General features: G+C 42.8%; 1 protein-coding gene and 1 non-coding gene across 4 annotated transcripts in view; both read left to right on the top strand.

Annotated features, from left to right (window-relative positions):
- The window catches only part of ZFPM2 (zinc finger protein, FOG family member 2), a 513,834-nt gene that overhangs the window by 402,410 nt on the left and 84,435 nt on the right, over window positions 1-26,989 (top strand). The window lies entirely within an intron of this gene.
- On the top strand, window positions 13,168-13,308 carry LOC142449687 (small nucleolar RNA SNORA29). Its single transcript, XR_012784809.1, has one exon. It is a non-coding gene; the product is annotated as a small nucleolar RNA SNORA29 (small nucleolar RNA).

Here is a 26,989-nt window from a genome sequence, read left to right as displayed (position 1 = left end):
ATTTCCCTAAAGATCATCGCCATGGAAAATCCTGCCGAACACAGTTCTACTCTGAAACGCATAGCCTTTCCACGAGTCGGCATCAACTGCATCCGTCATTGGCTTGGCTTCTTCTGTTGATGTTTAGGGACAAAAGTGCCCCCTCTCTTACCCCAGAGGCGTTTAAGTGTTAGAGCTCTATGTTTTCACCTTTTGTTTTTCCTAGTTTATCTTGCAATGGGAGTAGAGAAATGAGGGAGGAGTTGGCTCTCACTAGGGTCTAAAGGACCCCGTCTTACCCCAGAAGAGGTCAAGTGTTGCAATATGAAGGACCTGCTGTTGACCCCGACGGCTCCAGCAGGGTACCCATGTGTATCAAGACAGGTGGAAATCCCCCTCCATCCTGTTACCTATTGTCCTACTTCGACAAAGCTCCAGGTCAGGGATTGGCGAGCAGCTGCATCTTTTGGTCTTGGCTCTTTGCCCCAACTTCTGAGAACCAGGGCAGCCGCAGGAGCGGGCGTGAAGGCACTCCCCAGCTGTTGTGCACTCGGATGTTTGTCCAGCCCAAATGGCAGGACAGGAGGTTGGGGCAGGCAGAATGCACAGAAACTTGGTCCACTATTTATCTTAAAATGATTCTTCTAGGGACAGCAAATTCTAACTCCATTTCTTTTTTATTTTCTTCCCCAAACAACTCAATCTATTAAGACAGTCGTAGAACAATGGGAGTGGATCCCATTTAAGAAAATCAACTTTCGATCAATAGAAACTGGTCGCTTTGTAACTAATAGTGCTCATAGTCCTCGTATGCCCCTGATTTGTCTGTCGGCACTGGGGATTGACTCAATTCCATTTTCCGAGCAAAGCACACCAAGTTCGGTTAGTGGCCATGTAGCATATGCAATACATAAGAGAATAAATAAATAAGAATAGTCATGTTTACATGTTGTGGAATGAGGATTTTTTAATATGTAGAATGGATGACTCTCCCTCAGTAAATAATGTGTGCATTAAGCACCCACTGTCTGATTGGATTCGGCTTGGTTCGATCCATGGAGAGATCTACATTTGTGACCTGGTCCTCCAGTGACTGAGAGCAAAACGGAACAGATAAGTATAAGAGCATAAGTTACAGTGAAATAGATGTTGCTGAGAATTCTGGGGGGAGTTGAAAATCTGTAGTATGCAAACAGAAGACAGCGGTGCTTGCTACTTTCAAGGAGCTGAGAGTAATTGGATAAAAAAGCATTTGCTTCTGCAAGGGGATGTCCAATTTTCCCCAGATGGGCCCTGGGTCCCCACTTTGCACTCCCCCTCATTCATAGTGCTATGATTTTTTTTTGTCTTTGATGCCTGATACCTGATCCCTTCGACGCCTTGTCATCTCACAGTCTTGTGCATTTTCCATGTGGGCTTTGTTGTTTCTCAGTTAGATGACCCCTTGTTTATCATCCAGCCTGTGGGACCCCAGATTCTATATATTTTGACAACTGGGCACCATCAGCTTTCTTCACAGTATTTGTCTATGCACCCGCTTTGTCTTTAGCATTCGTGCCAGGGCTGTGGGGAAGTGACAAGCCAGTCAGAGTGCAGTGTAGCAACGATGAAACATACAATTTTCCTCTAGTTCTTGAGTGCTTCCTCCCCCCCACTATCAGGATCCCAATTCTACCTTACATATCGGGCTGGACTGAAGGATGTACACTGGCACAGATGGGAACTGGAAATACAGGGAATCCAGGACAGATGAACCCGTCAGGATCAGTGGTGAGAGTAGTGATATCAGGAGGATGGAGGGAGGATGAGGGAGAAAGGGGAACAGATTACAAGGTCTACATGTAACCTCCTCCCTGGAGGACGAACAGTGGAGAACTGGGTGAGGAAGACATCGGATGGTGTAAGATATGATAAAATAATTATTATTTATAAATTATCAAGGGTTTAGGGGGAGGGGGAAGCAGAGAGGGAGAGGAAAAATGAGGAGCTGGTTCCAAGGGCTCAAGGTGTTTTGAGAATGATGATGGCAACATATTATGAATGTGCTAGACACAAATGACGTATGTACGGATTCTGAAAAGAGTTGTATGAGCCCCTAACAAAATGATTTTTTAAAAGCATTTGCTATGTGAACGGAAAAGGGAAAGGCAGTCTAGGTACTAGGATATGATCCACAAACACAGTCTTAGGAGGCACTAGAAGGATCGACTGGGTCAGTGCATTGGGTAAATCTGCTGCACAAAACCTCTTTAAAGTTTTGACAAGCAAGGTTGTTTCTTGGAGTTCTAACGTGCACCTGACCCAAGCCATGGTATTTTCAGTCGCCTCATATACAGGTGAAATTTGGCCATTGAGTAAGAAAGACCAGTGAAGAATCTATGCAGTTAAATCATGGTACTGGAAAAGAATATTTGCAGTCCCATGGACTGCCAAGAGAGCAAACAAATCTGTCTTCGAAGAAGGAGAGCCAGAATGCTCCTTAGAGACAAGGACGAAGCGACTTCCTCTCACATCCTTGGGACATATTGTCAGGAGAGACAGTTCCTGAATCCCTCTCACGTTTGAAAGGTAGAGGGCAGCCAAAAAGAGGAATACCATCAAGGAGCTGGATGCACATAGTGACTACAGCCACATGCACAATTCGGAGGAGGATGCCGATCCAGGCGGCATTTTGTTCCGTTGTACATGAGGTCACTATGAGTCTCAACCAACCCGATGACACCTGACAACAACAGATGGAACCCTGGTGGCATGCTGGCTAAAGTGATTGGCTTCCAAGTGAAAGGTCGATGGTTCGAAGCCATCAGCCATGCCACTGGAGAAGAGGCCTGCCAATCTGCTCTCATAAAATTTTCAGCTTAGGAGACTGGTTCAACTCTTGTCTGTTGGGTAGCTGTGGGTCAGAAACTACTCTATAGCACATTCTGATCACAACAGCTGGTCTGGGAGATAGGCAGAGACCTGGGTCCTATGCAAAAGATGCAAAAGACTCAGATATGGAAGTGATTATGAATTTTTATTAAAATGGTAAATAAACACTTCAATATAGAACAGCATTCCTTTGCATGGATGCACTGTCATAATTGTTCAAGGCACTGTGTCTCTGTTAACGAACGTCTTGGGTCAGTTGGAAAGAGGACCGTGCATCTGTGGCTTTTTCTGTTGGTGGCTCCCACCACACTGTTATGTTCCGACTCATGGCAGCCCCTTGGGTGACAGACACTGCTCCCGGGGGTGTTCCTGGTTATCATCTTCACAGAAGCAGATCCATTCATAAGGTTCTTCTTTTTTTTAATATCACCAGAAAAGTTCAAGGCACTCCCCTCTGACGCACAGTCAAATGCAAATCATTTCCACCATGAAGGGACATTCTGGATTTGCTGAGGAAGCTACAATGGTTGGCTAAAGTGGTTCTACCTTGATTCTGCCTCGCTCAAAATTTAAAAGAAACAAAACCGGGCACATTTACCCACCCACCCCCTTTGTATTTGGGTTACAGTCAATCAACAACCATTATAGCAACCAGCTTTTGGGGTCCTGGCCAGGTCAAGCGATTGGATGCAGTTCTGTGGCTGGAGTTCTAGCTTATTTGATTTGATATATTAGATTTCAAAGCCAGAGTGGCCTCTGTGCTCTGAGGATGCCGAGCTAATTCATTAAGCAACTGCTTTCTCCCCCCACCCCTCCGCCACCCCAAGGTGAACAGATTCCCATTTCCTTTGGAAAGTGTGTTATTCAACCATGGTGGCTCTTCAAGCTTGCCAGATTCAGCCTGCTAGCAAGAACCTAGGTAGCTGCTGTGTTCCATTTAATTATGGAAGGCGGCAAGACTCCAGTGACGTATTTACCTAGATGATATTCTAATATTTATTAGGTCATTTGAGAAACATCTGCAATACTTAGATAAGATGCTCCGTCTCATCAGGGACAGTGGACTACAATTCAACTCCATGAGGAACTATGTTCCTTGTGCGATGCCCAGTTCATTTTCTGATGCGGTCTCACTCTTGACCCTTTAGTGCAGTTGGTGAGCACATAATATCGGGGAGGCTCAAGTTGCAAGTTGACTTTTCCCATGAGCCACTTCGGCTCCTCCGTGATTTGTGGCTGCAGCCCTTTGCCTCAGGCAACCTGGTCAAATGGAGGACGAGATGACAGGATCCAGTGATCATGGATGAGGAAGTGTGTGTAAACTATAAGCCAGGAGATAATTAAGGGATTAAGTTTTAATCATGACATTCATATTGGAAAGCTAGTCTAAGCATGTTGCCATATTAAATCAGTATAAACACCTACTTCAATATTTTCTGAAGTGATATATTTTGACTGTAAAATTAATACATTACCTGAAGATTTTTAATGCATTACAGAGTACATTGGGGGGGCAGATATTACATTTTTAATCAGAAATATGAGAGGAAACATTATCTTTGTTCCATATATAAATAATATTAAGTTTGGAATTGTTTTATGCTTACAAAATAAGAGAGAAGCAATCATGAGGTACCAATGTATAATATGTGACTGTTCCATTTTCTATCGCAGGGTTTCATTTCTGTTAGGAAAATTAAATAGCTCTTCTACCCTCCTTCCGATTTGAGAAGTAGACATATGTTGCTGAGGTAAATGAAATTATCAGGAAGACTCCAGTCTAGGTGTGGCTGCCACGTAGGCTGACTGAAGATGTTCCTGAGACGTGACCGCTCAGAACTGCAGACAGCACGATGCCGCGTTAGTCACCCCGGGCACGAGGGCAACCTTATCATCTGCTGACTGCGGGCCGGCCAGCTCCCAACGGAAAATGGGACAGAGCCCAGTCCTTTGTCCAAACTTCACCAATCAGAAAATCCACTGCTTCTCCCCTGAGGGAGAGTGAGTGATTTCAGGACCGATTCACTAATGGACACTCTTCCCATCCGCCATGTCAATAATATCTCCAGGCATTGTTAATTTGCATTCACATGTTACCATATGTCCATGGCGGGCAGGTTTCAGACTAAAAACTGGGAAGAAAAGGCCTGGCGGTCTTACTTCCAAAAATTAGCCAATGAAAGCAGGATGGATCACAACAGAACAGGATCCAATCTAGTACTAGAATGTGCTCAAAATGCACAGCATGCTGAGTGGACTGCAGCGTACCAGCAGTCAGGAAGATGGTACCGTTTCACCCACACCACCCCAGTTAATCCTCTCTCTCCCTCTCACCCCGCCCCTCCACCTCCACAGGACGCATGTGCCCTGGAGCCTGTTCTGACTCTGTGTGTCCCAGACTCGATCTGGGCTGCAGAGTGTGTCCTTTGCTGCCATCTCTGCTGGAACAGATCGCCAGGCCTTGCTCCTGTGGAGCTAGGGTGGGGTCCAGCTGCCACCCTTCTGCTTAGTATTTGAGTGCACACTATCGGTGACACTTAGAGACTTTTTAGTACTTTCAAAATGTTCAGGCTTGGTGTGTGTATGTCTGTGGGAGAGATTATTCAGGAGGTAGGCGAATCTTAGAGAGAGTGAATGAACTGCACACAGTCACAGAGACAATAAGAGAATAGCCAAGCTCGAGATGCCTCAGTTGTCTCAGTCCAGTGATAACTGCTAAAGTGCCCTTACCATTTCTGAAATAATGGCCACCTAAACAGGATTTTCGGAAGTACTTAAGTCCCTGAACAAAGGTGATTTTTCTGCTTCAAGATTATTAGTATTGCCTAAAACACAAATTTCTTATTCAAGTCCTAGAAATATAAGACAATATTAAAAAGAGGGCTATTCCATAAAAGTGAATTGAGAATGAAAATCAATCATTATCAAAGTCAACTTGATAAAGAAAAAAATGCTGAATGGCTTATTCTAAAACATTGTAAGCAGTTCTCACTCTTGTTTTTTTGTTTTTATGAAACTGTGATGTTTCTGTTCATGGACCCTGTTTGAAGAAGTAAATAATTGATGATACTCCTTGGTTTTTGATCATTCACTTTAATAATTCTTTCTTAGGACAAATACCAACCTGCAGTACATACAAAAATATTTATCATTTTCACTGGCCCTTTGCCCTTCCACCCCTTGGAAAACTGGAAGAATTATTGTGCTTTGTTCCATTGGTTGGGAATCATATAACAGCTCATACATGGTCATGTTAGGATTCCATGTAATAAAAATATGTAAATCAGCATAAACATTAAAGGAAAGAAGGATTAGGGAAGTTGGTTTTAAATGCTAAAATAATATATATCCCTGATCCTTAATTCCTTTATGTTTATGTTGATTCTGTGAGGTCTGCTCTTTTCCCTCCATATTAAAATATATCATATTAAAATGATACATATTAAAATGCAGCAACCGTAGACCAGGAAAGGAGCACTGGCAGGATCATAGATGAGAGTTGGGCTGCAAACCCCAAGGTCAGCAGTTCAACTACCAGCTGTGCCCCAGGAACAAGATGACATTTTCTGCTCTGGTAAAGATACTCAGCTTCAGAAACACAAAGGCCAATTCTGCCCTGTCCTATGGAGTTGTTATGAGTTGAAATTGATCATCCAGGTTCCACTGCTACATCAGTGTGATGGCCACCCAGGTAGCTGACCCATGCTAGATGGTAGAGGAGCAGGTACCGGAACCAAGACAGCCTTTCTCTGTGGTTCAGAGTTACTGTTGGATGGGCTCAGCTCAGGCTGACCTGATGTACAACTAAATGAAGTCTTGCCCGATCCTTTGCCATCCGCGTGGGCTTGGTATGTTTGAGTCTATTTCGTGGCAATTTGGTTTTAGAATGAAAAGGTAAGAATTTATGAGAAGTAAGAAAGAGGCACAAGGGTTCCTGGAACGGTAAGTGTGAAGACAAATGATTCAAGAGATTCAAGATACTTTGCCTTTTTTCCTCTCTTGTTTCCTCCTAAATCAGGGAGTGTAAATTTAGACGGAGTTGGCTTGTTTTTCATGCTGCAGATCTTAAATGTAACCTCATTATATTTTTAAGAAATCATTTGCCCATGCTATTAATACTCCATATGCCCTTTCATATGTCTCAAGCAGCATGCGGCTGCTAACCGCAATGTTGGTGATTCCCATCTATCCAACAGACCCACAGAGGACAGCCCTCGCTCCACCCATACGTAGGCCCGATGGCTCTATGATGAGAACTCCGATCTCTCTTTGGGGCAGTTCTACCTATGGGGCATTGTGAGCTGAAATCGACATGCCAACAACAGTGCATCTTAATGGAGTTTCAGTTAAGGGTTCAACTTGTGTTTGTGCTAGTTCTCTCCGAGTAGCTAGTTTATTCGGCTAAGAAGATGGAAGTAATGAAGACAAGAGCAAGAGAGGCGCATACTGCAGGGGTCTTAACTCCATAGTTCTCAAATTGCATCCCTCAAACCAAGTGGATTCCCTGATGTAGTGGTGGGTTAAGTGTAGGCTTGCTAACCACGGCGTCAGCAGTTCAAACCCAAGGGGTGCTCCAAGGGAGAAAGATGAGGCTCTCTGCTCCCAAGAAGATTGACGGTCTCAGAGCCCTGTATCAGGTCACTATGAGCTGTGATCAACTTGATGGGAGTAGGTATACCACTACGTACACATTCCTTAAAAATTGCGGGAGGACCAACGTGCCAGACCAACCAAGAATGGAAAAACAGCTGAGCATGCATATTGAACTGAGAATGCAGAAAAAGGGCCTGTGATACTATCTTTGTACACAGGAACCGCAGCGTCTGGTGAATTTAATAGATGTTTCTAATAATCATTATTTATTTAAGGGAGCTTTTTAAGAAACTTTTTTGTAGTGTGATACCTGAAAAAGATACGAAAGTTTCAGCGCTATGAAACTTGCAGGGTGAAATGTGAAACTCTGCTATAAGGTTTTGGATTTTGTCATGAAACCCAAAACTCGGTCCCATTTCAAGAGGGGTTTGCAAACCTCAGCTACATCCAGTTGTTTCACACACTTTGAACTTATCCGAACCCTGTTGGCCGTCCTAGGAACTTAGAATTTGATGTTTTAAAGGTCTGCTTGCCTCTAGGTAAGCCATACGTTTTCTTAGACCAACTTTTAACAGAATTAAAAAATTGTTCCCCAAATACTCAACGGCTCCACAGTCAATACCCAACCTTCCACTGGCCCGATTATTCTAAAGAAGATTCACTCATGATCCAAACAAGGAAGAAAATGTTTCTGGAGATTCGTGTCATCGTGGCATAAACTGCTTTGGTGGTGTTACAAACACCTCGAGTGTTTGCGTGGTTTAGAAGAGCAGTGCTTTTTGTTTGCATTTTTCAATTTTGGAAAATGTGTCCTAAACAAAGCGCCTGTTTCCAGAGTGTTGGGCAGTTAGTGTTCAGCTGCATACCTGAATGCCGTTAAGGTTCATCATGGCGCTCCGTCGTCCCCCTCATCCATTCCCCACTTTTCCCATCTCCTTTCAACAGAAGTTCCTCTTTGCCCCTCCTTCCACCCACTCCAGGACACCACTAATAACTTCTGGTTTCTATGCACTTCTCTGCTCTAGATATTTCGTCTTAGTGAGATCATGACTGACATGCTTCACTGAGCACCGTGTTCTCAGGTTTCATTCATGAGACTGCGCGTGTCCAGACTCCATTTCTTGTATGACTGAGGACTGTTTCAGTGTGCACATTACCACATTGGGTTGATCTCTTCATCTACGAGCGTCAGGTGCGGTTCCCACCTTGTTGCTCATTTCCGCTGTTACCACAAGTCAAATAGAGTCATGCGAAGGTCTCTGTGCAGAAGGAGCAGTAGAATCAGCATGGGTTTCTGTGATCGCTAGCCCTTGGGAAGGGACACGTGACCGAATGATCATTGGCTCTTAGCAAGCATACCATGGCTGCTCCTATGTCCTTGGCCAAAGCAAGTCCCATGAATCTGCCTAATTTGAAAGTGGCTGGGGAAGGACAGTCCTTCTACATGCATGTAAGGATCAGAGAACTGGAACACTGAGCCTTCCTGCCATCCATCTTCCAAACGAGGAGCATCTATGGAGAAATGGGTTAGTGTAGGGCTCAGCTAAATGTGACCGAAGACCCAGGTGGAGCTCTTTCTGTCCATGCATCTGGCTCTGAAGTCAAATTGAAAATGAAAAAAAAGCCATCATTGTTTCATTTATAAAATATTGAAAGGATGTTATTCATATCATGGTAATTTAATTTGTAGAAATGGTTTTATGGATTTTTAATACTCTTTAGATTGCTGTGCGGGACAGGATTGGCTCTCCATCTCAAGAGTTTGCTGAACTCTGCACTAGCACATCAATCTAATGTCTCAAAACTCTTTGAGAAATGTATTTTATTTAAAATATTAGAACCTATCCTTAAACTTCGATTCAGCAAGTCTAAAATTATATGTCAATGTGGGTGTGTAGGGATGTAAGAACAGACTCCCTGATAAAATCTGATTTTTCCTCATATTTGATGGATGATCTTGGGCATTTTGCTTATCCTCTCTGTGCTTCAGTATCATCTCTAAGACAGTTCTACAGATACTAAAAATAAAGTAACCCCCTCCCAAATTCTCACTGCCATAAGGTCGATTATAGTAACTAGTTAATAAGGCAACCGGAAGAATTCATTAAGAAAATACATGTAAGCGACTGAGCCCAGTGCCTGTCCACAAATAAGCCCTCTACCCTGAACCAAACTAAACCTACTGCCTTCCAGTGAGCTTGACTTACAGTGAGCCTGTAGGACGGAATAGAATTGTCATAAAGGTTTCCAAGGATGTATATCTTTAAAGAAGTCTGTTGACTCATCTTTCTCCCTTGGGAGCTCGCTACAGAGGTTAATTATTATTGTGGTGTTGGTGTGGTTATTGTTAATCTCTGTGTATCCTCTTTAGCCAACTGAAAATCTTGATGTCATCGTTGGCTGTTCCCTCCTCTTGGTTCCCCCCACCAGCATCCCCCAATTTGTACCTGGTCATCCGGTTTTGAAGTTTTCCCTTTAAAACATCAGTCCATGGGCATATTCAGATGTCAGCCAGTTTCAGTACGGTACTCCCAGCCACAAAGAAGACTGTGCAGAGCACGAGCTTTAGACGCGTACAATCTGCCCCTTTGCAGTCGAGCCCTGGTGGCACTATCAAGAGGACATTGTTGGACAGCTAAACCAAAGATCGTGATCCTCATTAATTCATCAGCCATATCAAGGGACAAAGAGGAGTCTGCCTGGGCTTGCAAAGACATACAAACCCTACATAGGGAGGCTGTCAATTGAGATGTACTCAATATCCCTTATAATCATTGCCTTCTTTCACGGCTAACACTCATTTGATTAGTTTGTCCTCGGTTAATTTTCTGGCTAAGTTTCATGTTTCAGTATATACTTAATCCTATTTCACCTCAAACGGATGCTTTAAATATTCTTGGGTGTATCAGATTGCTAGCTAAAGAGAGTCTATCTTCAAGACTTCTCAGGCTCATGGGGGAAATGGCAACACCCCCCTCACCCCTGACTGGAACCTCTTGTCATTGCTGTTTGTTGCGACGGATTGATTTTTACTACTGCTCAGTGAGGGTTTCAGAAACAGATCACCAGACCTGGCTTCCCAGGTGCCTCCTTGAATTTCCAATAATTAGATACTAGAATTTTTCCATGAGCATTTTGAAGCTTCCTCTTAGGACCTAAGACTTGGGTGTTCATGCATCTATTGATTCCAAAATGATTCCTACAGTGTGTGCCGTGTACACCGGTGGACAGACGGGGAGATGCAAAGGCTTCTGCCCTTTGGATGCTGCCAGTCAGCACAAGCATGCCCTTTCTTTTTCCTTGCTTCTAAACGGATCCCCTCGGTGAAAATGGCTTTCTCTTTTAGGGAATATTACATGTACTTCAAATCCCAACTGAAGTCCTTGGTCTTTCTTTCAAGCCTTTTCTCCAGCCACCTGAGCCTACACCAGTCTCTCATCACCGACTCTTTGTATTCAGAGAATGTACCAGTGAAAAATCAAAGCATCAATTAGCAATCTCTTCTGTGGTTTTATATATATCTGATGTCAACTCTTTTGTATGTACGCCTCCTCTCCCACGTACAAGTTCATTTAAACCCCTAGAGAGCAAGGCCACCGCTGGTCTGTCCCTTTGTACTATGGTGGCTTGCGTGTTGCCATGATACTGGAAACTATGCCACCAGTGTTACCTGCAGGGTCACTCAGGGTGGACAAATTTCAGTAGAGCTTCCAGACTAAGATTGTCTGACAATAAAGACCCAATGGTCTACTTCCTGAAATTAACCAGTGAAAAGTATATAGCTCGAGGTGGAATAGAACCCAATAGGTTAGACCAGTCAATGTTTTCTCTTGTTGTAAATAGGTCAATATGAACTGATTACAGGGATATACATATAGCCTTCCCCCTGGGGGACGGACAACAGAAAAGTGGGTGAAGGGAGATATCAGACAGTGTAAGAGATTACAAAATAATAATTTATAAATTATCAAGGATTCCTGAGGGGGGGGGGAGGGTTAAGGGAGGGGAAAAATGAGCAGCTGATGCCAGGAGCCTAAGTGGAGAGCAAATGTTTTGAGAATGATGAGGGTAACAAATGTGCTTGACCCAATGGATGGATGGATGGATTGTGATAAGAGTTGTATGAGCCTCCAATAAAATGATTTTTAAAAATAGGTTAATATGAATGGTAGAACAACAGGACAAGTGGAAACTTTATTCATGAAAGTATCAAGCAAAAATATGTATTCCATGAATTGACTTATTTTTCTTAAAATTATGAACAGGTAAAGAAAATTTTACCAAGTTGGGGCTCAATTTATTGTTATGTACCTTGTACAGATTTGTAAAAGTAATATTAATAATGCCTATATTATTTAAAAGTATGCTTGGCTTCTAACCATTCCACTAATAGCACACACCCCCCCAAAATTGAAGCGATATTCTTCCAATAGTCAACATGACTATTTGATTTAGTGCGTCATTCTTGAATGAGGGAAGTTCTGACATGTGTCGTCAGTGTTCAGTGTTTTGCTTACTTACCAACTTAACGTAACACTCAAGTATTAGCTGACCCGAATATCAGCCGAGGCACCTAATTTTACCACAAAAACTGCATTAAAGATGTGCTGAAAACACCGGCTTACACATGAGTATATACAGTAAATGGAAAGAGCAGGCGACATCCATGTCAAAGCAACTTTTATTCAACCCAGAGACTAGACCTATAGGTAGACTATAGAGTCAAGGTTTTGGCAAAGAAAAAACAAACATCAAAGCATTCTATGAGAAACAATTTTCAATATTGTAGAATTTAAAATAAAGAGTTCTATATTGTATTATGGGTTAATTTTATAATAGACATGCTTTGTATTGGTATTCCATTTCCTATGCAGCCAAACATATATACATATTAATATGAATACTTTTTGGGGCGTAGAGCCAGGCATTGAATATGTACCAGAACAGCAGGGACACTGAGAACCATCTACAGGAATGAACTTATTGAGCAGCACATAGCCAATGCGTGGTGGAGATAAGCTTCCAACCCATATCATAGTGATTCCCATTCTTGTATCTTTTATTTTCCAAATTGTGGTTCTGACACAATCAGAATCGGCCCCCAGTAGAGTTCCAGCGCTGTACATCACCCGAGACGTCCTCCATCAAGAGATGCTGGAGGTAGGCACAAGGCATCTGCCATATTAACAAGTGCTCTCAGGTGTGACGCCTAATCAGTCTGTCATCTTATTTTCTCTTGAATGTAGCCTCATTAGATTTCTGAATAATAAGATGCCACCATCCAAAAGAAATACTCATTCTGGAGAATAAAGTGCAGCAAAAGAGATGCTATCAGGAAAAGTAAGGTTTTCTTTTCTTTATTGGCCCTCCCATGTCATTGCAAGGAGCCCTGGCAGGCTGCTAACAGAAAAGTTGGAACTCACCAGCCGATGGACGGGAAAAGGACGAGGCAGTCTACCCCCTTAAAGATTTACAGTCTGAGACGCCCAAAGGGGCCGTTCTCTTTTAGCCAAAGTTCCTTAAATGGTGAGTTCAGCCCCGTGATGTCGTCGGTCACTGAATGTGGGGCTCATGAAAACGTTGGCAACTGTCGAAGTTTTCTGAATGGCAGCCACCAAAAAGGAACTCAAAATCAGACATGGAGGGAATCCGAGGTGTCTCTGGCAGTGCTTGGCCATGCTGACAATTCTCTCGACTGATTAGAGGTCAAGAGTGGGAAAGACTTTTCCCATCTGACTACTGCTTCAGACAGTAATAATAGATGAAAGTGATTATGCTTGTGGGATAGATTAGCACTGCCATGATCTGAAGAGGGAGGATTATTTTAATGTCCTCCTTCTATATGAAATGGCTGTACATTAAAAAAAAAAAAGAGTGGGAAAGGCATTTAAGAAGCCCTACTGTTGGGCAGCTATGAGTTGGTATCCGCTCCAGGGCAGTGATCTAAGTTAGTGTGGGAAACAGAGTTTCATGGATGGGCTGGTTTTTTCCAGACACACTTACTGGAAGGGATCATTCCCACCAGGAATATTCAAATGACAACAATAGTCACTGGAATACTACCTTCCCCATGGTTTGCAGGGAAGCTTTCTGCAAACCCCTGTTCTGTGACTGTCAAGGATTTCCCAGAGGGGTATAGTCTGCAAAGTCCCTGATGTCGTTCATGTTCAGATCCCAGAAGGGAACATGACATCACCCCTGCTTTTCATGAGTCTGAAAGCATCAGTCTGCCTCCAAAGGCCTGTGACCCTCTTCCTTCACAGGATGTCACCTTCCATGGGACTTTAAAGCATGCGGCACAACAGGAGAGTCACTTAAGGTAGAAAACGCATCTCCACCAATGCTGAGCCTTCTGTTACAATGGATTAATCATCAAAGTCGCTTATTCTGTCACATTCTCCAAGGGTGAAATCACACATCTCACCACTGGTGTGTGGAGCAGGCATTACCTACGTCTTACTGGCATAGATACAAACTGGAAGTAACTTTTATCCACTGCTGAGGAGGAAGTGCTGATATGTTTAAAAGGCAGCTGCTTCTCCAGCAGCACTTGCCCAAAGTTGCTGAAAAATTAGACTCCATGGATGTCTTTCAATACTCCCTACTGATAGTTCAGCAGTTATTACAAAACTCTGTGATAAGAATCTGCTTGGAGCTTCTGGGATCATATTAACCAAAATGGAACCACTGAGTCAGAAAAAAGCAAAGAGATGAATCAGGAGAGCTAATATTCTCTCTCTCTCTCTCTCTCTCTCTCTCTCTCTCTCTCTCTCTCTCTCTCTCTCTCTCTCTCTCTTCCTCCCTCCCTCCCTTCTCTCTCTTCTGTTTCCTGTCTAATCATACCAATGCTTCAGAACAAAATACAAATCCTTACCACTTGACTAGGTTTTCCTCACAACCAGAGAGCTCATTCCACAATATTGTCGTTAATTCTGCAGGGCCTCAAACTCAGAACAATCAAACCCACTGCCATTGGGTTGATTCCAACTGCTATTGGCCCTTTGGGACAGTATAGAACTGCCCTTTGGGTTTCCAAGGCTGTAAATCTTTATGAAGGAAGACAGCCTCAACTTTCTCCCTTGGAGCAGCTGGTGGCTTCAAACTGCAGTTGTAGTCCAACCCTTAGCCCACGACACCACCAGAGCTCTTCGGGACCTAGTGCTGACTCACACTTCTCTTACACTACTGTTTTTCCTTTACATGCATTTTTAAAAACAGTTTAAGATTAATGTTGTAAAGGCAGAAATTATGGCAGTGTTTTTCCCCCTATGGTCACCACAGTGTTGAGCACATAGCAGATACTTAATAAATTCTACCTGGAAGATGATTAATAAAATAGAACGGTTTTATTGTTATGCTTAGGTGATACAGCCTTGTTTGTGTGTGCATGTTTCAGGTAGTGCACATTGAAAATTTATCATTTCAGTCATTATGTATTTACTTTGAAGATCCTTATATACAAGTAGTATAGGGACAGAATTAAATTAATAAATGGGATCAGAGAGAAACAAAACACGCTCATGTTACATGGCGTGCTATAGTTTTCATCGTACCTTCCCATGCATGCTACTTTCGTTTTCTCATTATGGTTGAGGAAGCAAGCTTAGAAAGGACCAAATAACGTGACCATCATCACATGGCTAGGCAGAGCAGGATTGGGACTTGAGCTCATGTTCGTTAACTGCTAGACTTCTACTCTTTCCACCACCAGATCAAACACGCAGACAACCCGTCATTTTTATCCGTAATAGTGAGCCCTTCAGCAAGTCCTCTGATTTCACTGGGAAGCTCTCACCTCATCTCGGAACTAAAGACGCCCACGAAATCAGAGTCCTCTGACCAACAGAGTCACATTATTGCGTAGGGACCAACCACAGCTATGTGGGACTTGTGGGGTACTGCAGCCAAACATACCTCAATCTCGGTCACTGTCTACCGGCTCGGTGCTGCGTGATGGGACTTGTTTCCTGGAGTGTATATGCAATGGAGGCGGCGACTCCGGGCTTGGTGCTAACTGGAATGTCTAAGATACGTGCACTTCCATGAATCTCCTGGTTAGTTGATGCCAGTGTCGTATGCCTTATGGGAAAAGATCTCTCCTGGAGAAGAACTCCTTATCCTTGCTAAATTAAAAAAAACAACAATGTACACACATCCATTTTCAAACTGGGGCTTCATGAAGAATAGACCTCATTCGCCAATCCTTCCTGTCTGAATTGATGTGCTCATCAGGTACATTAAGTCAAGAAAAAGTTGTACTTTGAAGTCTTATGTTAAACGTCAAGTGAGGCCATGTCTTCGAAAAAGCCTTTGGCAAAATTAAAGCACTAACAGAATGCAAGGGATTATCATGAATGTGTGATTTCCTTGGGAGACACTGCCCCGTGTGTTAATAAATATGACGTGGTATGCCTTTCCCCCGTGATCTTAAGTGCATACATCCTACTGTTCAGCGTTGGTCCCTGCTCAGATTCTCTCTCCAAATCTATACAGCCAAAGGAAAATGACCTCTGACCCCCAAACTCTTCAGTGACTCAGACCTCAGTATTTCTATTGCATATTAAATACCATCAACTTCTCCTTGTGCTAAATTTGTGTGAACTCCCTTTCCTTCTTGTACCTGTCGTTGAGGACACATTAAGTTTAAGCCTCTAACTCAAAACGAACTGGATCCCATCAGGGTATCGTCCGTGCCTTTCTGTTGCTCCTTCCTGTGCCTGGCACTCATGGGTGTGTGGCCCTGCCTCGAACTACTTTCCCAAGTGCAACCTCATGGCTACTTTTTGCTTCTTAAAATTTTCAGTTGAGGGCTAACTATCTTAAAAAAAAAAAACCCCAGCACTTTCCCATGCTTATAAAGAAAGACCCAAGATATAGTAATGTCTGAATCAGAATCACCAGCAATCCAATCACCAATTAAATTGTGTTAAGACTAATTGAGATGCCTCACAGTATAAATGTGTTGTGTTAATTACATGGAGGTTAGAATCACTCAGTGGCTTTACTCCTCTTGTCAGTGGGGGACACACACACACACACACAGACTTTGGAGCTGGATTTTTAAAAGATCCTGATTTTAAATAAATCAAACTTTGATGGGGAGACGGTATCACATAGTACTTACGATCCTGAGCCTTACACCCCCAGAGACTTGGATGTGATTCCTATCTGTGCTGTTTCTGAATGGGTTGTAAATTCCCCACACTTCTGTTTTCTCGAAAGTGGAAATCATCACCATAGAATGATAACCGATTAGAGGGCTTAACATGGTGCCTAGTAAAGAGCAAGGGTCCATTGTACGTTAGCCAGTAGTAGTATTCTCTTTAGCAATATTATTATTTCAATTTTTCCCCTTCCCTGGGCCTGATTGCCGAGGCAGGATCAAAGCCAATAGGAGTGATGATTTTAATGAGTAGACTGATAGTTGTCTCCATGCCAGCAGTCCTGTGTGATTAATGTCTTATGATGGGTTCCATTTTCAAATTAAATTTAACAGCCTTGAGAGCTAGGTGGAGGCCAATTCTGGCGCCTTAAGTTATCTCATTGGGTAACGTTCTGTTAGAAATAATGGGTGTCAAGTTTCAGAGAGTTTGCTCGACTTCACAGGAGCGGCAGCCAAACGTAACTGGCATAGCAAACCTTTCCCACTGCACATGGCAAATGTACTTATGCAAAATATACCTTTATTTCAAAGATGTGATAAGATGCTCCAGCAACCTAGCCATCATCAGTGATTGTAATAAGACAAACTAGCCCACAGCTCCTGAGGATGCAAACAAATTCTAAGTCCAGTGTATGGTTCCCATCCCCCACTGAGCACCCGTTGAGCATCTTGCACATCCACGCCCTGCTCTATCAATGGCCTTTCCCAAGATGCACGTGTCTGTTTGCACATTTCACAAGACTTCATATTGAGTTGTTCCTGAAAATTTGAAACAGCTCCTTATTGCTATTCAAATGTTTACTCCTAAGTTTAAAGGGTTTTAAGTAGTTAGCAATTACTATTGGTAACCCAGGACTCCTAGTGGCACAGTAGATAAGCATATGGCTGCTAAAAATAACGGACTTGGAAACACTTTAGAGCAAGACTACCTTGTTCTCCAGGGTCACTGAGAATCAGGACTGACTTAACGTTGGTGGGTTATGCCCTTGTTTTTCATTATTAATTTGGTCGTGGATGGTGCCCAAAGTTTTCATGTGGCCAGTAACATAAATGTTGATGCTTGAAGCCCACATGCAGCACCGTGTAAGAAAGGCTTGGTGATCTGGTTCCCTAAATAGTAAAGCCCAGAAACCCCATGGGAAAGTTCTTCTAGTGCGCTAGGTTACCAAAAGTCAGAGTTGACTCAATGGCCATGATTTTTAATTTTATTATTAACTGACTACTGGTTTTATAATGAATTTGCTCATATGAATTGCTGATGATATCTAGCATACTATGCATTGCTTATGTGCTGCCAGTATATTTTTATCAAAATCTTAGAGCTGCTTGTTAAACTCAATCCTTTCATGAAAAATATCGGCTGTACTTGGTAAAGTAGGTCTTCATGGTCAGGCCAGTCTGCCTGATCATTCTTATTGTCAGGGAAAATTCTGCCTGCACTTTCTCATTCATATGAACATGTCAATCCCTACCTCCCAGAGAATCATCTCACTGGTTGATTCTAATCCAAAGTAGATGCCTCAATATGGCACAGAACCTTACCAAATGCCCCCCCCCCCCCGCATACAGTCAACATTCTCAACTTTCTCTGCAGGAACTGCTCTAGAGGTGATTAGTCTCTAAAAGTCCCATTCCATTGTGGGCCTGGAGGTTACGCACCAGTCAGCACCACCCTGTCAAATCGAGAGGGCGTGCATGCCTTTCCTCTGTAAAGTGGGAGAAGGGCTTTTTTTGTAAAAGGGAAATTCAGAACAGAGAACTAATAAGCGTCAGCTATACTGCTGAGAACCTAGAAGTGCATGCCTCTGAAACCTCACCTGCAGGCAAAATCCCTAACCCACTCCATAAATGACCAGCAGCTCACGGAGCCTGGTGAGAGAGAGCCCCGGCTCATACTGCCTGATGCAAGGTTGGCATTCACTACATCCATATGGAATGAGTGCGTTTTACCATTATTTAGTTGCCTTCTGTATTATATAATTCCACCCCCCCCCAAAAAAATCTTAACACCGTCCTGGCTCTACAATACATTTTATTATCAATAACTTTAAAAAATCAGTTATATGTATAGAAGTGTGTTTTAAAAGTATGGAAATGTTTCAGATGTTTATTTGATTCCCATTCTTTTGAGCTATTGTTTTATTTTTATTCACACTGATGTTCAGTCTCTGCTGTTTCACTCCATATATTCTTTAAAACAGTAACATGTAAAACACCGTAGAATATTCTTTCGTCACTTCCTTAATCAGCCTTTATTCATGAGCATGAACATTTAATTTTCAGCTCGCAGCTACTTTTAAATAATCGTCTCCATGAGAGCCTGTGTGAGCTTATATTTCAGCTCTCACTAGAAGCTTGTTGCCTACTTTGAAGGTTCCTCATCAGCACACAGGTGTGAGGTTACACTTTTCCATCAGAATCCCATCGCGAGCATGCTAGCTACATGCCAGGTGTAGTTATTTGACACTTAAAATGAAACTAGTCTGAATTGAGATGTGCATACAAGAAGTACAAAAGATATACTGGATTTCAAAGAAATAGAAAATATCTCAATTAAAGTTTGAAAGCAGTTGTAAGTTGACAAATCTTAGATGTACTAATAACAAAACCCAAACGCACTGCCATCAAGTCCATTCCAACCCATGGTGACTGTGTGAGATAGGGTTCTCTAGAGAGACAAACCTAGATTGCTAATAAATATACATATATATATATATATATATATATATATATATATATATATATATAACAAGAAATAAACAGTTAAATTATAAGGCAGTACAAATGGCTCAGTGCAGTGTGATCCGTGAGACAGTTGTGAGACACTGGCAGTCCTTCAAGTCTTGAGGGCCGCCATGTAGAGAGATTCAGGCTATCCAGGCACAGGCAGCAAACAGCAAGGCAGATCACCAACCATCAGTCAGATGACAGAGTCTGACAGTCCCCAGCTCAAGAGATGTAAATTCCAATTGTGTGGCGAGGTAGGTCTTGAAGGAACCTCAAATGACAGCGACACAGTCCAGGGGTTAGGTGTCCCACAGGTAGTGTAGCTTGCAAATTGAGGCACAGAACAAGCAAGGCAGCCACACACTGGTCCAATGATCAAAGAGCCAGAGACAAGAAAGGCAAGGCTCACCGAGCCATTTATCTCTCCACCCTTCAATTAATCCCACATGTGTTTATTAACCAGGTTGGCACAATAAACTAGCTACCTCAGTAACCCTATAGAATGTGTTAGAACTACCCATCCTTTACAGGAGTGGAAAGCTTCATCTTTCTCTCTTGGAGAAGCTGGTGGTTTGGGGGAACTGTCCACCTTGCAGTTAGCAGCCCAGTCTGTGCCCACTCTACCTCCAGGGCTCCTTTCTGGGATGGATAATTTCAGTAAAATATGTTAATGCAATTGAGATTAATTTTGCCTGTTTCTTTTGACGAAAACACCAAAAGCATATATGTAATGCTGGCATTGTATTTCTGTCAGACAGTGTGATGGTTCATATGTTCCCAGACCTATTTGGCTGATTTTGTCCCCTTTGCAGGGAAAAATTACTCAGCACCCACCTGGTAACTAAAACATCTGTCCGATAGGCCATAATCCAGGATAAAGTGTGGGTATCTGCTTTTCCAGCACCCCGGGATCACAGCAGTGCCCCCATGGGGTGGCACCACTCACTTTGGGAGCCATTGTTCTGTATCAGTGGTTCTCAACCTGTGGGTCGCAACCCCTTTGGAGGGTCAAATGATCCATTCACAGGAGTTGTCCAATTCATTACAGTAGCAAAATTCCAGTTATGAAGTAGCAACTAAAATGATTTTATGATTAGAGGGTCACCACAGCATGAGAAACTGTATGAAAGGGTTGCGGCATTATGAAGGTTGAGAACCACTGCTCTAGATCCTGGTTCCTTGGTCACCAGATATTTGGAATACTGAGATTTAATGTGTATCGTGTTATGGTTTGAAAGTTTTGAAGGTTTCTTGTTTTTATTTTTCCCCTCAGTTTACTACTTGTAAATATGGAGGGAAAGGTTCTTATTAGCCAGAACATTATCTAGATTGTTTAAATATAGATCTTTTTAAAATTTGGAATATTTTGAATTTTATATCTGTGGTTAAATTTTCCATTGGTCTAGCTGACTTTGCAATGCATCATCTCTATATCTCTAAAAAAATACTTTTTGGCTTGCTTTTCTCAATCAGAGAGAACTTTTCTAATCTGTTATCTATGCCACTGATCTGCTATCTATACCGCTGATTTCCCTTTCTTCACTGACCGCTTGTTTATCTAGCTCCAAAGAGATCATTTGCTTTTCTAGTTTAATAATGTTGAAACTCATACTCTGTCAAATCCAGTTGTGTTCGCACCTCTACCTATTCTCTGTATGGATTTCTGCTTTGTTTTGTTTCCTGTCTGTCCTACACTTCCATGTCTTCAGTATCTCATTGGTGACATAATTTCCAATAAAAGTATTTTTCTCTGGTTTATATTGTAAAAATAGGCTTTTCCTCGAAGTCTTCGGAATGATGTATCTTTTTTTTTCTGTTTCTTTAGTAAATGTTGAAGACCTATTGTTAATATTTTATCCTTTAACCTTTAATCAAGAATAATCATCATCAAGAGAGAGAGGTGATACATTGCAAAGTGTAAAGGACTGAGGTCTGTGAGTCGGCCGAGATCATGGCTTCCCCTCTCATGTGACGGGTTTGAGAGTGAACAGAGATGATATTCATATTCCAGGTCACCCTGTCTTCATTGCTTGTTTTGTCACTTGAGTGGTGGTCTGAATCCATTTTCAGGTCAACAGGGAGAGAGAAGCTAGGGGATACAGCAATTGCTCCGACTGGCAGGAGTCCCATCCATACACTGGATGACGAAGCCTTCTCTGTCTAGAAGACAGGGTCTCCCTCTCAAAGTTGGCTCTTCTAAAGAGACAGTGCATACAGCAAGTCCCTCCCGTCAATCCTCTTTACATAGCAACTCTCCAAGTAGCTGCTTTCTGGTGTTAATTTATTTGGGGGAAAAGAAGGGAGGCAGCCGAGTCAATGATTAGACAGACAAAGGCTCTTAGGACTGCAGAGAGGTGTTTTGATTACTTCATTCAGAAATAGTGGATACTTAGGAGGCCTGATAGTGTAGTGATTTCGTGTTGGGCTGCAATATGCATAATTGGCAGTTCAAAACCACCAGTAGCTCCTCAGGAGAAAGACTGGGCTTTCTACTCCTGTCGACAGTTAGCGTCTCGGAAACCCACAGGGGGCGCTATGAGTCAGCACTGACTGGAGGGCAGTGAGTTGGAGTGAGTGAGTTTCCCAGCAGACTTTGTGGGAAAGCAGTCTACAAGAAGGACTTCAAATGACCTATTTTCAAGTACACACATTGTCTCCATTTCCTCTCGACTTGGCATCAGTTGATTTGATCAGTATGATCTCATTGGCCTTTCAACAAGGCACTAGCTTTGTAAGAATGAAGAAGGAAGTTGGTTGTTGTACTATATGAAGAAGTGATTCCACAAACAAAGCAGCTACTCTAGAAACCTGCTGGTCAACTGAGTCCTACAGTGGTCACTATCTTGGGACCCGATCACTTAGGACTGGCCAGTAATAACTGACTGGTACTTTGTTTGCCCAGTGATTTATGGAGAGGATGTGTTGTGTAAGTACTGATCAAGGTGAGGAGAATAAAAAATTTTAAAATGTAATCCTTGGTCGTCAAAGAGTTTATGTTTTCACTCCCTGGAGAGAATGGCCATGCTTTAGATTAATGGTGAGATCACATTTTACGCGTCCAATAAATGCAGTGGGAAGTAAGTACAGTCATATATAAGGAAAAGGCTGTAGGCTATTGATAAAACATCATGGTGAAGAGAACATGTAAATGAATCGCTGAAAATAGATCTGTACCTAAACAAGTTATGGAAGCAGAGTCCTTAGATGGTATAAATGGTTCGTATGCTCTACTGATGACTAGAAGGTTGGAGGTTCTCCCCCAAGCAGAGGCATCTCAGAAGAAGACTGTCAATAGACTTCAAAGAAATCAGACATTGAAAACTCTCTGAAGCAGAGTTCACACAAATGAGATCGACATAATTCGGACTCGACTAAATATCTTTTTTATTTTAATGAGAAAGTGTTAGTGGTGGGAATGTGTGTAGAACAGTCAGAGAAGTGTGGGAAGTAAGAGGGGATTAGATAGGGGTACAGCAATAAACTGAGCCCCAAAATTTTTAGGGCAAAATTCCAGGCTAGGATGAAGATGACTAATACTCAGAAATGTTGAACTGTCTTTGTAATGTCCATTAATTATAGTTTTATGCTTTAAACTTTGTATTGTTAGATTTCTCTGTTGCCTGGGATTTTGATTAGCTTCTCTCTACCCCCACCCCTGAGGAGCATAAACTGAAGGATTATGACACTGGATCTCTTAGAAGGTTGTTAATAATTCTTCATTTTTTGATTCCTTGGAATTGAAAACTTGAAAGTTCCAAATACTTGTATTATTTCTGTTTCTGAAACAAAATGGTTTGGACTTGGTTAAAAATGTATATAAATTCTTAATCAATCCCAAACTCTTTGACCCATGAATAAATGAACAAACCATCTTTACCTGGGACTTCACTTAGGTTAGAAACTAATCATAGCACTCATTGCCAGTCACCACGATTCCGTTAGTCCCTGCGCTCCGTGAAGGCTGAAGGCGTGTGACTGGGGTTGTCCTGAGGGACTGAGGAGCTGGCGGTGCTGAGTCATGGGCGAGGAGCAGCGTTCTTGCAGCTTACACAGGCAAGCGGCAATCCCACATCAAGGAAGCAGTGAGACACAAAAGGCAAAATCTGGAGAGATTGTCGTATGTTTAGAAAAAATCAAGCAGAAGCAGCTCCCTGTGGTCAAAGTGTCTCATCTCAGCAAAGTCAAGGGAGAGGGGTTTGGAAGGACAATTTGGGGCCAGATTGGAAACACTCCTTGAACAAGTATGTAAAGAAATGCTTCCATGATGTTTGGAAGATGTTGCAACAATTTTTGTATTAGAGAAAGGGTCCCAACAGATTAGAAAATGTAAATTACAAGTTTTAGGATTGACTAAAATGATAGATTTGGAGTAATGCTTAAAAGGTTAAGTTCATAATGGCCTATCTTACAACTGGGAAGGTGAGACTCTAGAATTACATGCCTTTTTAAAAACATAAAATCATTTTACTGGGGGCTTGTACAACTCTTATCACAATCCATCCATCCATCCATGTGCCAAGCACATTTGAACATTTGTTGCCATAATCATTCTCAAAACATTTGCTTTCTAATTGAGCTCTTGGTATCAGCGTCTCATTTTACCCCTCCCTCTCCTCTCCTTCCCCCCATGAACCCTTGATAATTTATAAATTATTATTATTTTGTCATATCTTACACCATCCGACAGCGCCCTTCACCACTTCTCCACTGCCCATCCACCAGCGAGGAAGTTATATATAAATCCTTGTAATCTGCTCCCTCTTTCTCCCTCACCTTCCCTCCACCCTCCAGTATCGCCACTCTCCCCACTCTTCTGAGGGGTTCATCTTTCCTAGATTCCCCGTGTTTCCAGTTCCCATCCCTACCAGTGTACATCCTCCAGTCCAGCGGGATTTTTTATTTGAGTCAATCAATCAAAGACATTATTTCTTTCAGCATCTTCATGCAGTGGAACGAAATGTTGGGAAACCACCATTTCTTTTCTCTCCTCCTCCAAGGTCCCTCCCTGTCAGAGCCAAGATTAGACATCTTCTCCGACATCCCTCGAGAACCCTTCGCAGCCTCTCTAGTGCAGCGAACGATTTGGGGTGGAGCTGTGGCCAAGTGCAAGGCTGCGAATCACAAGGTGGGAAGCAGAAGTCCCACAGCAGAAAGACCTGGCAATCCGCTCCCCTGAGGATCACAGCCAGGAAAACCCTCTGGGACAGTGCCGCTGTGTCACACGGGGGTTGCGGAGTGGAATTGATTTGCTGCACCTAGCAACAACAGCATTGGCAACATGTGTATTTGAAATCTCCCATGAAGGACTGCCATGCTTTTCACTGATTGGTTCCAATACTACTGGCTGGTGCTCGTTACGGTCTCCTCGCTTCTCTCTTAGGACTCGTTCTCACGTGGGGCATTGTCTTCATTACGGCTGCAACCTCCTTTGCTGTTCTCAAAAGAATATCTTTTTTTATTAATCGTTTTATTAGGGGCTCATACAACTTTTATCACAATCCATATATACATCAATTGTATAAAGCACACCTGTATAGCCATTGCCCTCATCATTCTCAAAGCATTTGCTCTCCACTTAAGCCCCTGTCATCGGGTCCTCACTTTGTCCCCTCCCTCCCAGCTCCCCCCTCCCTCATGAACCCTTGATAATTTATAAATTATTATTTTGTCATATCTTGTACTGTCCGACGTCTCCCTTCACCCACATTTCTGTTGTCTGCCCCCCAGGGAGCAGGTCACATGTAGATCCTTGTAATCGGTTTCTCCTTTCCAACCCACCTTCTCTCTACCCTCCCAGTATTGCCACTAACACCACTGGTCTTGAAGGGATCGTCCGTCCTGGATTCCCTGTGTTTCCAGTTCCTATCTGTACCAGTGTACATCCTCTGGTCAGCCAGACTTGCAAGGTAGAATTGGGATTATGATAGTGGGGGGAGGGGAGGAGGAAGCATTTAGGAACAAGAAGAAAGTTGTATGTTTCATCATTGCTACATTGCACCCTGACTGGCTGGTCTCCTCCCTGAGACCCTTCTGTGAGGGGATTTCCAGTGGCCTACACATGAGCTTTGGGTCTCCACTCCGCACTCCCCGCTTCATTCACTATGGTAAGATTTTTGGTTCTGATGATGCCTGATAACCTGATCCCTTCAACACTTCATGATCTCATAGGCTGGTGGGCTTCTTCCATGTGGGCTTTGTTGCTTCTGAGCTAGATGGTCGCTTGTTTACCTTCAATCCTTTAAGACGCCAGACGCTACATCTTTTGATAGCCAGGCACCATCAGCTTTCTTCGCCACATTTGCATCTGCACCCATTTGTCTTCAGCGATCGTATCATGGAGGTGAGCACACAATGATATGATTTTTTGTTCTTTGATGCCTGATAACTGATCCCTTCGGTACCTCGTGATCACACAGGCTGGTATGCTTCTTCCATGTGGACTTTGTTGCTTCTGAGCTACATGGCTGCTTGTTTACCTTCAAGCCTTTAAGACCCCAGACGCTATATCTTTTGATAGCCGGGCACCATCAGCTTTCTTCACCACATTTGCTTATTCACCTGCTTTGTCTTCAGCGGTTGTATCGGGGAAGGTGAGCATCATAGAATGTCAATTTAATAGAAGAAATTATTCTTTCATTGAGGGAGTACTTCAGTGTAGGCCCAATGTCCTTCTTCTACCTTAATACTATACTATAAATATATGCACATAAATCTATTGCCCTATCCTCATATATAAATATATTTACATATGTACATGTCTTTATCTAGACCTCTATAAATGCCCTTTGCTTCCCAACTCTTTCCCATTTCCTGTATTTACTTTGATTTTCCTTCTGTCCCACTATCATGCTCAGTCTCCACCAGGGTTTCAGCAATTCCTTTTGATTACATTACCCTTGATCATGCCCTACCAGGCCTCCCACACCCTCCTCACTACTGATTTGGATCACTTGTTGTTCCCTTGTCCCTGGGTTTGTTAACACCACTTCCTTCCCCACAACCTCCCTTTCCCCCATGTCCCCCCGGAACTGTCAGTCCCATTGTTTTCTCCTCCACATTATTCATCCAGTGTATCTTATTTCGACAGACCTGTGAGTTAATAAAATGCACAAAAACAAGACAGAGCAAAACCAAGCAACAATATACAACAAAACAACAGCAACAATAAACCAATGACAAAAAACAACAACAAATCTCAACAAAAATGGAAAGCTTGTAGTTAGTTCAAGGATTGTTTGTTGGCCTTGAGGAGTGATTTCTAGTCTAGTTGGTTGGGGCACCATGCCCTGGCCCCAAAGTCCACCATCAGCATTCCCTGGGGACCTTGCCGCACCATTCTCTTGCTGTTCTGTTGCACCCCCTTAGTGTTTTGCCTCGGTGTGGCAGGATCGTATCTGGTGCAATTCCCACACTGTGTCTCTGGTGTTGTCCCCTGTAGGGCTATGGGTCAGCGAGGGGCATCATGTTTCATAGTGGGGCTGGTCATGTGGTCTTCTCTGTGGACTGGCTGCTCTAATGGGAACATCATCCTCAATCTTTCTCCTTGTCAGAGTACAACTAGCCATTCCTTTCAGCATGTTTGTGTGTGAGTGTGCGTGTATTTTGAAAAGGACTTGTCTCTTCCAGGACTTTCATGTATCTAATTCGTTAGTCTTT

Source organism: Tenrec ecaudatus, chromosome 5 (assembly GCF_050624435.1).
Source record: "Tenrec ecaudatus isolate mTenEca1 chromosome 5, mTenEca1.hap1, whole genome shotgun sequence".
Taxonomy (NCBI): Eukaryota; Metazoa; Chordata; class Mammalia; order Afrosoricida; family Tenrecidae; genus Tenrec; species Tenrec ecaudatus.
The sequence above is the reverse complement of the archived record's forward strand: the minus strand, read 5'-3'. Positions and strand labels throughout refer to the sequence as shown.